This window comes from Microtus ochrogaster, chromosome 18 (assembly GCF_000317375.1).
Source record: "Microtus ochrogaster isolate Prairie Vole_2 chromosome 18, MicOch1.0, whole genome shotgun sequence".
NCBI classification, from domain to species: domain Eukaryota; kingdom Metazoa; phylum Chordata; class Mammalia; order Rodentia; family Cricetidae; genus Microtus; species Microtus ochrogaster.
In genome coordinates, this window is record NC_022020.1 from 56057612 (window position 1) to 56068654 (window position 11043).

Below are 11043 nucleotides of genomic sequence, written 5' to 3' on the forward strand. Positions count from 1 at the left end.
AAGTTATACTCAGAACTAGTCTCTTCCCAATGGTCCACAGAAATCTTCCCTCTCCAATATATTACTGTAGCACAGAAAAGGTTATCACCAACTTAGAAACTCCAATATGGCAAAGGTCATATCTGTATAAACCACTGCTTCTTTTGCTGTATAAGCTCAGTCATTGGGTAATAGTTTACCTCCATAGATATCTGTAAATTGAAAGTAAACACAGTTATAGTACTTCTTTATGACTAATATGAAAGATTTTAGATCATTGCTTTAACTACCCCATTTCTTGCCAACGAACAATACACTCCTTCAAAAATATCTCAGAATTCTGACTAATTTTTTAAATGCCTTCTCAATTTTAATATTTGTGTCTTTTTGCTTATATAACTTCCTTGATCTGAACCAAACTTAGCACCAAAGATTTTAGCATTTTTATTTCAAAACCTTTCCAAGTATCATGTTTCCTAAAAGGCTCTTATGAGCTCCAATTGGAGGCTGGTAGAACATTCTCTTTGCCTGTCTAGAATATCACATTTAGACAGTAGCTACATGCACATGCATTCATAAATTGTTTATAAATGTGTTAGTTGCAAAGATGTTTCCTTTACTCCATTTGTGTTTTACCATTTTTCCATATAAATGACTAAAGGCATTGAAGCAATACTTTTGGAATGGACTTTAGAAAAGCAAAAATATTTTATAACAATACAATCTATATCATATCTACGTTCTTAGCCTCCATATATGTAGAAAATTATACCTATAAACCTAGAGCCACATTAAGGTCACAGTTTTACTAAACTTAAGTCTTTTTTTTAAACCGTTTGGAAAGATTTTTAAATGCCAAAGAACACAAAGACAAAGAAGGTAGAATTCATTAAAGATTTTGCCAAGAATCAGAAATAATACCGTGGGTTTCAGAGTCCCTGTCTAATTTAAATTCAATCCTACCACATCCTTATGAAGTAAATTCTACAGTTAATTTTTTGAACATCAGTGTTTTGGGGAAGAAATAGGAATAATACACGACAGATGAGTCACATTTACAAAACTGAAATGCTAGCATTGTTAGGAGAGCATCACACCAAAGAAAAATTTCATCTTGAATACAAAGAAAAGAAAAATAGCTGGGGAACCTACCATAGACTCAAAGAAAAGTACAAGAATTAAATCCTTAGGAAATATTAGAAGGGTGAAAAATTATTCTACTAACAGGTATTTTGTCAAACTTACATAAAGAGTCAGAAGAGATATTAGCAGAGACAGGGAAATTAAAGGACTGTCATTAATTTATAAAGAAGAATGTTAATTAAAACCTGAAAGGAATCGCAGAGAATTACTTCTTTTATTTATTTCAAGAAATCTTTTGAACTGCTAATGAGAACATTTGGATGATCTCAGAAATAATTGCCTCAGTATTTATTGTATCAAATTATGATTTTTAAAGTTAAGGAAAGTCAAAGAAATTAGTTGCAAATAAAACAAAAAGAGAACCAAGTAGTATAAAATTTGATAAACAAAAAGTAGATTAAGTTTCGATATAGGTACATATGTTCAATCTAGGTAAAAGGGAGGAAGAAAGTTAGGGGTTTCCAAAACATCTAGAAATGAAGAGTTACAATGGCTTCTAAATTGTTGATGGGACACAGTCCTTTCTAATTTCCCATTAAAATATCAATGTATTTTTAAAAAGTATTGAGAGAAAGAGAAGAAAGAGGAGGAGGAGAAACAAGAAGAGGAGGAAGAACAGGTAGAGGAGGCAGAGGAGCAGGAAGAGGAATTTCGCTTAAAAAACATCTCTTAAGAAAACACCCAGATAATCCAGGAAATTTGTTGCTGCTGTTGTTTTAACAACTATAATGCCAAAGAACCAAATGGAGGAAGAAATTAAGGGTGGAGTTGTTCAAATTTAAGGATATACACATACATAATTATCAAAGAATACATAAAAATAGAAAAATACACTGGGTAGCCTTTAAGCAAAGTAACCTTGTTTAGAAGTTTAAATGTTTCTATTAACTAAAACTGTCTCAGCTGCCTTCAAAGTCTACAGATGCAGTCTTGAAAAACAAAAACAAAACAAACAAAGTCTATAAATGTTCAGTGAAATTACCTGTTCCATCTTCTTTAACCCTTATGTCTTCTCCTGTGGTTACTGTAAACTTTTACATCTGGAAGCAAAAAGTAAGAAGCCAACCAATGATTTTGAGCATATTTCTCCTCTTCAAGAGTTGTAAGTAGAGGAAGAAAATAAAAAAAAAAAAAGAATATGGTCTTTGGGTTTTACGGTTTTTCTGGCTCTCACATACCTGGGACCTGGAGAACAAGGAAATAAGAAATATCGCTTTGAGAGTTCACAGAGCAATCACTATAGATACAAGAAGCTGTTGGAGGTCGGTATTTAATATTTGGTTCTTCTGTGACTCAAAGAAATCATTCAACAGAAATGGTAGAAATACAAAACAAACAAAAAAATCAAAATACAAAGTGGTTCTGAGATTAATTCAGAAGCACAGAGGTCAGAGGTCAGTACACATTATTATGAATAACTCTTCCTCCATTGGAGAGTATATTTATATAGGTTGAAAATAACTTCAAAGTAAGGTAAAGAAAAGAGGCTGAGTTGTGAATCTGGACAGTCTTTTGGAATATTTCTTTTATAAAACTTGGGTTTCTTGGAAAGCTACTTCATCTTTTCTGTGTACATGAAGAAATACCCTTCCAAGGAAACAGGTTGGAATATGAGAAAAATAAGCAAAAACAAACAGTTGCAGCTCTTGCCTGACACACCTGTTAACTCATTCCTTGGGAAGATGAAGCAGGCTTACACAGGTCCTGGCAGTTTAAACAGTTAGTGTTCAATATTTAAATGAGCTAAAGTTCACTTGAGAAGTTAAGAAGATTGTAGAGGGAAGCATCATGTGTAACAAAAATACAAACGAAGACGAGAAATGACAGGAAGTCGGTCCAGCAGAATATCAAGAATACTAGAAAGCTGAACATAGCAAAACAATTGAAAGAGGCAAGACCAGCCTTTTGGTGGTTCTTCTTCTTTGTAGACCTCTTTGATTCTTTTTCTCAGATATGTACATTCTCCTATATTCATATCAATATATACTATGATTTGTATTCCATTTAACAAGCAAGGTTCTTGAGAGTATTCCTAGCCATTCTCCAAATCATTCCTAAAAAACTAGTTTACTGTTTAAGTTTCTCCTTTCTAAACTATACAACAGAAATCCATTTATTTTTTATTTAAACAACCCATTGTCCATTGAAAATAATCAACTCGTAGAACCTTCTATGATAGAACTTTCTTTTGTGAGAGATGACTTTATAAATTAACGATAAATTGCTTGCTGAATGCCTGAGATAAAAAGATGGTGATTTATGCTCTCTTTTTGTGTCTCATCACATGCCAACTGCCTTTAGTGTAATTAGTTAAAATAATGCTGAATACACGTAGTTTTAGAATATATTTTAGTATATTTAGAAGGTGGCTCTGCCAAATTTTTATTTCGAGATGTCCTGTTGTGGTAAGATATATATAACACAGAATTTATCTCTTTAACCATTTGATTATTGTACTCTTCATCACATCCCTTTCCAGAATATTTTAGATCTTCCAAAACAGAACATGTTACAATCATTAACTGAAAACTACTCTTTGCCAATTACTTGCTGTCTCTGAAAGCCACCATTTATTTTCTGTTTCTGAAGTTTACTCCTCTGTACATCATATATCTGTGTAATCACATAGTATTTGCATTTTGGAGGTGGTTTATTTTAGTGAGAACAATATCTTAAAGGTTTATTCACATTGAAATTTGAAAATGTTTTATTATGTTTAAGACAGATAAATAATCTTCCAGTGTATGAATGTACTTCATATTTCCTTTTTCATATTCTATAAACATTTGGATTTATTTTATATTTTTGTTATTATTGATATTATTCACAGAAACATGTGGGTGGTTCAGGTTCCCAAACATCTGTTTATTCTTTATTTTTACTTCTCTTGACATATGTGGAGAATTTGTACTGTATGATCAGATAATTATGCACTTTATTTAGAAACTTTTATAGTTTAACACAGTGATTACTCCCGTTGACATTTCTAAAAGTGAACTGGGTTTACTGATTCCATGGCTATTTTAAAATAATTTTGATAGAATAGCAATAGGCTGAAGGAAATGAGAAAGACTGGAAGACACTTGCAGCAAGTAATTACAGAACACTTCTTACCTGACCAAAAATATTTAACAAAAATTTAATTAGCATGTTACTTTGTTTTAAACTGGCTACACATTAATTGTTAAGATACTTGTGTTCTCTCTAACAAAACAACACTACCAAAAAGCAAGTTAAACAGCAGTTTGTTTAGACTGACGGTTTCCAAGGGGTAGGAACTCATGATGGTCGGAATGCTGGTCAGTTTTGTGTCAACTTGACAGAAGTTAGTTATTTGGGAAGAGGAAATCTCACCGGACTGAGCTCCCAAAGTCCCAATGAGGAGCAGAAGGAGGGAGAACATGAGCAAAGAAGTCAGGACCACGAAGGGTGCACCCACCCACTGAGACAGTGGGGCTGATCTATTGGGAGCTCACCAAGGCCAGCTGGACTGTGACTGAAAAAGCATGGGATAAAACTGGACTCTCTGAATATGGCGGACAATGAGGGCTGCTGAGAAGCCAAGGACAATGGCACTGGGTCTTGATCCTACTTCATGTTCTGGCTTTGTGGGAGCCTAGCCAGTTTGGATGTTCACCTTCCTAGACAAGGACGGAGGGGGGAGAACCTTGGACTTTCCACAGGGCAGGGAACCCTGACTGCTCTTTGGACTGGAGAGGGAAGGGGAGAGGAGTGGGGGGATGGGGAGAGGAGGGGGAGGAGAGGGAGGGAAATGGGAGGCTGAGAGGAGGCAGAAATTTTTTTTCAATAAAAAAAAAGAAAATTCCCTTATCAGATTGGCCTGTGGGAATGCCTGTGGTACATTTTATTGATTGATTTCTAGTTCACTGTGGGCATTGCCACCACTGGGATGGTAATTCCTGGATGAAAAAAAGTCTTGGAAAGTAAGCATCACTCCTTCAAGCCCCCTTAGAGACTATATCAGAATCATTTGATATTTTGAATTAAGGATCTCTAGTTCTGGACAGCTGTGGCAGAAGAAGCAGCCATGATTCACAGAGATCAGCATCTTTGAGATAAGATCTTCTGCATCATCCTCAGGGTCAGCACACAGAAGTTATGATCTCTAGAGTCCAAGGCTGGCAGCTCAACTTGATAATGTATGAGATTCAGCCAGGTGGTTCTTGTTTTGAAGGTCTGAAGAGGTCATGGAGAACATCTGAGACTTTGTACTGTGTTCGAGTGGAGTTTTTAGACAGGTCTGGAGAAGCCATCAGTAAGGTACAGCCTTTGTTGAATCAAAGCCCCAGGACTGAAGGGGACATGCAAGCTCAGCACCAAGTGGCAGGGTCAGAATCCCAAAGAAAGATTAAGAAAGGCTGTTTTTAAATTTGCAAACCAGTTGCAGAGACCCTGGAGGTTTGGAGATGCCTGTACAATGGAACAACCAACAAGAACAGCAGAAGCTGTGGGGTGTAGCTGTCCCAATTCTAGCATACAACTTGCATGTGCTTTGAATAGCAGATCCAGAAAAGTATGACTGCCCAAGATTGTATAGTGACAGGAGCACAGGCTGAGACATCACATCTCAAATGCATATAGGAAGCACAGAGAGCTAATGGAAAATGGGATAAGGCAGTACCAGTGATGTACTTCAGAAGACAGAGATTGGAAAGAGCATGATTGGAAAATTAGTGAGACATTTGGGAAGATATATGTGACTACATCTCTCCAAATGGGCAAAGGACATGAAGAAAAATGTGCCCCATACGAATGCTTATCAAAAGTGATTTAAGCAGAGGAAGAATTCAATAATCAAATAAAATGATCCAATCTGTTGACAGTCAACCTCTTTTTCTAGACCTTCTTATTTTTGTCCAGTGTGCCATTGGACAAAGTCGCCATAGTGGCAGTGATGGAGGAGATATGTATGGGTTTGACAGCAAGACTAACCTGGATATGGCTGCTTTTGAATGTTGTATTTGCCAGAAGCAGATACCAAGCACCAATTCATGGTGCAATCAGAAACGGAATGACCCTTATATAGACTACACTGAGCCACTCCCATTAGAGAAAGGGCAGACCTTTGTCCTTACTGGAACTGATACTTATTTTGGTTATGTCATTTCATTTACTGCACATAATGCTTCTGCCTAAACTGCTACCAACAATTAAAGAACATCCTATCCTGCATCGTGGTATTCCACACAGCAACACTTCAGGGCAAAGAACTCACAGCCAAAAAGGCCCCACAGCAGTGGCTCCATGGTTGTGGAATCTGCTAGTTGTATCATGATCAACATGATGGTGTTGACAATCTTGAAGCAGCCAGCTTCATAGAATGGTGGAATAGCCACTTAAGGATATAGTTATAGTGCCATTTTAAAGGAGGGTGATTTCCAAATAGTCTTCATAATAAAGACCCAACAGATCTTATTATGGGTGAAAGCTGAAAGATCAGAGAAGCAGAATAGCCAGCCGCTAGTTCTTACCTATCTCTACAAGTACTCATAATGAATGCTCAGAGCTTCTCTTGCCTTATATTACTCTTTGTCCAACCATATCCCTTTCTGTTTCTACCTCCCTACTTCTGGGATTTAAGGTGTGAACCACCACCGCTTGGCTCTGTTTCTTCTTTAGACTGATTCAATATTGTGTAGCCCAGGGTGACCCTGAACTCACAGAGATCTGTCTGCTTCTGCCTCCCGAGTGCTGGGATTAAAGGTGTGAGCTACCACTGCCTGACCTCTATGGTTAAATAGTGGCTAGCTCTGCACTCTGTCTTCAGGCAAGCTTTATTTGTTGAAGTACAAATAAAGTATCATCACATTTAAATAGCAACCATCTGGGTCAGGGGATATACAGATGCTGTATACGCTTTGAGTCAGCATCCACTATATAGCACTTTCTCCTATAGCCATGGCTCAAGGTCCAAGACTCAAGGGCTGACAGTGGGAATGATACCACTCACCATCACTCCTAGTGACTCACTAGAAAATGATTTATTCCTCTTTTCATTTTTTTATGCTCTGATGATGAGAAGCTTTGATTTTGAGAGGATTTATATTTGTGCTAGGATGACAAATGTCCCATAACCATTAGCAGAAAAGGTATGGGTCACATCTCCACAGAAAGAATGGAGACATGCCGAGGTGCTTGCTAAGAGTGAGAAAAATGCAGTCTGGGCATGAGAGGAAGGTAAATAACAGCTAAGGTCACATGACCAGTTTCAGAAATGAGAATTGACAAACATGTTTCTATCTTACTCTATTATTTTATGTATATATTTATGCGCATATACACATCTAGCAAGCAGATATTTGCTTTTTTCTCCTATTTCTTTACAATGCAGTGTAACATAATTTGAGAGCATATAAGTGGTTAAATGCTCTAAATGTATGTCATATTTAGCTTATTAAACACTAAATAGATGAACCATTCCTCAAGGGATTTTTGTCTCCTTTTCTAATACACACACACACACACACACACACACACACACACACACACGCACGCTCTTTGAGATAATGTCCTTGTACACTGTAATGATTTGTCACTCATACTGGTCACATTTAATAAGATGCTGATTGGCCAGTAGCCAGGCAGGAAGCATAGGCAGGGCAATCAGACGAGGAGAATTCTGGAAGAAGGAAAGGCAGCGACACGGTCGCAAGCAAGACAGAAGAAGAAAGATGAGAAAGCCACGTGGTACCGAGCCACACGGCTAACCATTGATGAGAATTATGGGTTAATTTAAGTTGTAAGGGCTACTTAGTAATAAGCCTGAACCATAGGTCAAACAGGTTATAATTAATATAAGCCTCTATACGTTTATTTGGGACTGAATGGCTGTGGTACCAGCCGGGACAGAAACTTCCATCCATGCACATACACATTCATTTACGGCTATATGTTGGTTAGTGATACCACGTCAGGCAGAATTACGAACCTATTCATTTTGGGGGGGAATTAAATATGACATAATTATGTGTAATTGGAAGTCAAGTTGATAAGAGATAAACTCGTGGTAGCTAGCCTTGGTTGTCACAGTGACTGGCTCTGCAATCAACTAAAATGCAAGTCACTCAGCACTCTACTGAAGGGCTTTCTTGTTCAGATTAGTTGAAATTGGAAGTCCTACCTAATTGTTGACAGAACTTTCTGGTGGTAGACCACATGAAAGGGCTTAGAAAAATGACATTTTCAACTCTTCGACGCTTGTCTTCCCTCTCACTGGCACATTTATCTGTCATGTGATCATGGTGTACCTCTCCCAGTATTAGAATGGACATGTACTAACAACCACAGGCACTCCAGGAATTCACTGCCAGTGATCGTGGTGATGTCCATCACTGTGGACTTTGTAACTATCATGTTCTTGGTCTCTCCAGTGTGAGATACCTATTGTTTGACTGCCCATAATACATAAGTATACATATATGTTCTCTCTCTCTCTCTCTCTCTCTCTCTCTCTCTCTCTCTCACACACACACACACACACACACACACACACACACACACACGTACTATCAGTTCTTTTCCTCTTGAGAACTCACATACAATGTCTAATCTAATCTTTTGGTAATCATAGCTATTTATTATTATTCATTATTAAGGACACATGTTCTTACTTTGAAGACATACGTGGAGCTTCTTTATCATGAATGCCTTCAGATGAAAAGATTAGGGGACAAGAATTGTGTCAGTGGGGAAAAGGGCAGAAAGCTAAATTCGACACATTCTCAGTAGTGTGAGCCTCTGGGAGAGTTCTTTTGCCTCTGTTTATAGAGGAGAACGTTTGACCTGGTCGGGGCTAAGTTTGATCACTTCTCAGAGTTATCTCTATTCTGAGCAGTGGCTCTCAATCTTCCTAATGTTGTGACCCTTTAACACATTTCCTTATGTTGCAGCAACCCCAATCATAAAATTATTTTCATTGCTCCTTTATAACTGTAGTTTTGCTACTGGTATGAATCATAATGTAAATATCTGAAATGGAAAATACCAGATACGCCATTGTAGTGGGTTTGTGACCCAGAGGTCTAAAATTAATCTCTAGGAAAGAGCTTGAACTATTTAGCTGCCCTGTTTAAGGTAGAATCTGACTCTTCCATTTCTCCCATGCAGGAGTGTAAATCAAGTACTGGAATATTGGACCAGGGCTGCAATGAAACCGTGCAGACTGTAGAATGAACACAGACAGCTGTGGTTGAGCACCAATTGGAAGAGTGGTGTAAGAGGGTACAGAAAAATGTATAAGGATGTAATCAGGTATGATAAAGTACCACCATAGATGTAAATAAAAGATCTTAGGTATCCCAAGGGTAAGTGCAGATCAGCCAGAAGAGATGTTAGCTGGGTCCTGCGTAAGAATAGTCACTTACTGCGAATAAAGTAAATATAAGCATTTTGTATCAAAACTTTATTTATTAAACAAAAAATGCACCATTGGAATAACATTTTTATAAAAAATGAATATGAGACTGTCCTACAGTGATTACAAAACCCCCTTTTCCTCATGTAGTAGTATACAAGTTCATGTGTAGAAACAGTCATCGTTTTTAAACCGTAAGCAGGCTTCCTTTCTCATAGAACAACATTTACACTTGAATATTGCAATCACTACTCTAATTTGGTTAACAACGCTAGAGGCTGACAATTCCAAGAAACCCTCTGTAGGCTCAAAACCCCTTTTGATTAAAAGGCGTTTTGTAACAACAAATGGTTCTTTTTTTCTTCCACTAAGGCTAGTTAAAGCTGCAGTGTACCCATTTCTACCAAATCAACATATCACTATCACACTAACAATTTGAGTTGCAAAGCCCTTTGAGAGAAGAAATTGCACTGATCTGCAAAATGCTAACGAGTTATTTTCGGTTTGGTGTTATCGTCTTTGAAGTCCTAGAAAGGGAGAAGGTGGTAGTGGTGGAACTTCATTGAAGTCTTTGCCTGGCCTGGGTATTTCCTCATGCTCAGCAGTGGACAGCCCATTTCTAAAGTGGTCCCTCGAAGATACCAAACACTGCAGCTTTAACAGCCATGCCTAGATCCCGACCATATCTCCCTTTGTATCATAAATTATCCAAAAAGAAGCCACTTCTAAATAATAAATTAAATATTACTTATAAAAAGTACCCCTCATACCCACCCACCCTTCCCCCAAACGAGCTGACAATCCACAAAGTTCAGAATTGTCAGGTTTACCCTACAATAATAAAAAACACATTTTTCCTCCTCTCCAACATTCCTTCCTTGCATCTGAAAATACACATCGAACACACAGTGAGATCCCTTGGCCCATGCCTCTGTATTTATGATTGCTTGTATAGTTTTGCTGTTTCTCTCCTATCAACATCATCAAGAGCAAAATCATAAGATGGTAATGCACAAAGCTGAGAGCAAGAGAAAAACACCATTCCGAGTGTTGCTGGAAGTCTTCCCGTGAAAAGCTATAATGGCAGAAGGGGTGGACCAGATCAGAACTTATACTCATTTGCCTACATGGGCACAGTATTGTTACCTTTAAAACTCACTGACAAGAAATATAGCATTTCTTTGGCTAATCAGATCTTTCTGGAAGCAGTTACTTCATTAACAAAGGACATGGAGGCATGAGGACATGCATTACAATTGGATGGGGTATAAACCTATAGAACAAAGCTTTTCTGAACATTAAAATGATTTTTGAAAGTCAGTAGATAAATAGAACTTACAAAGAAAACATTGCTTCATTTGAGTGTGTGGTGGGTGCTGCAGATCCATAGTGCCCTAGGACTCTGTAGTCCTCAAATCATGTTAAGCTTACATACCCAGATATACCAGGCCATGACACTAAATTTTGACCTTGGGGATAGACTGTGATTGCATAAAGAGAACTAGGAAAGAAAGGGAGACTGTATGTTTTCGATATTGGTGCTCTTC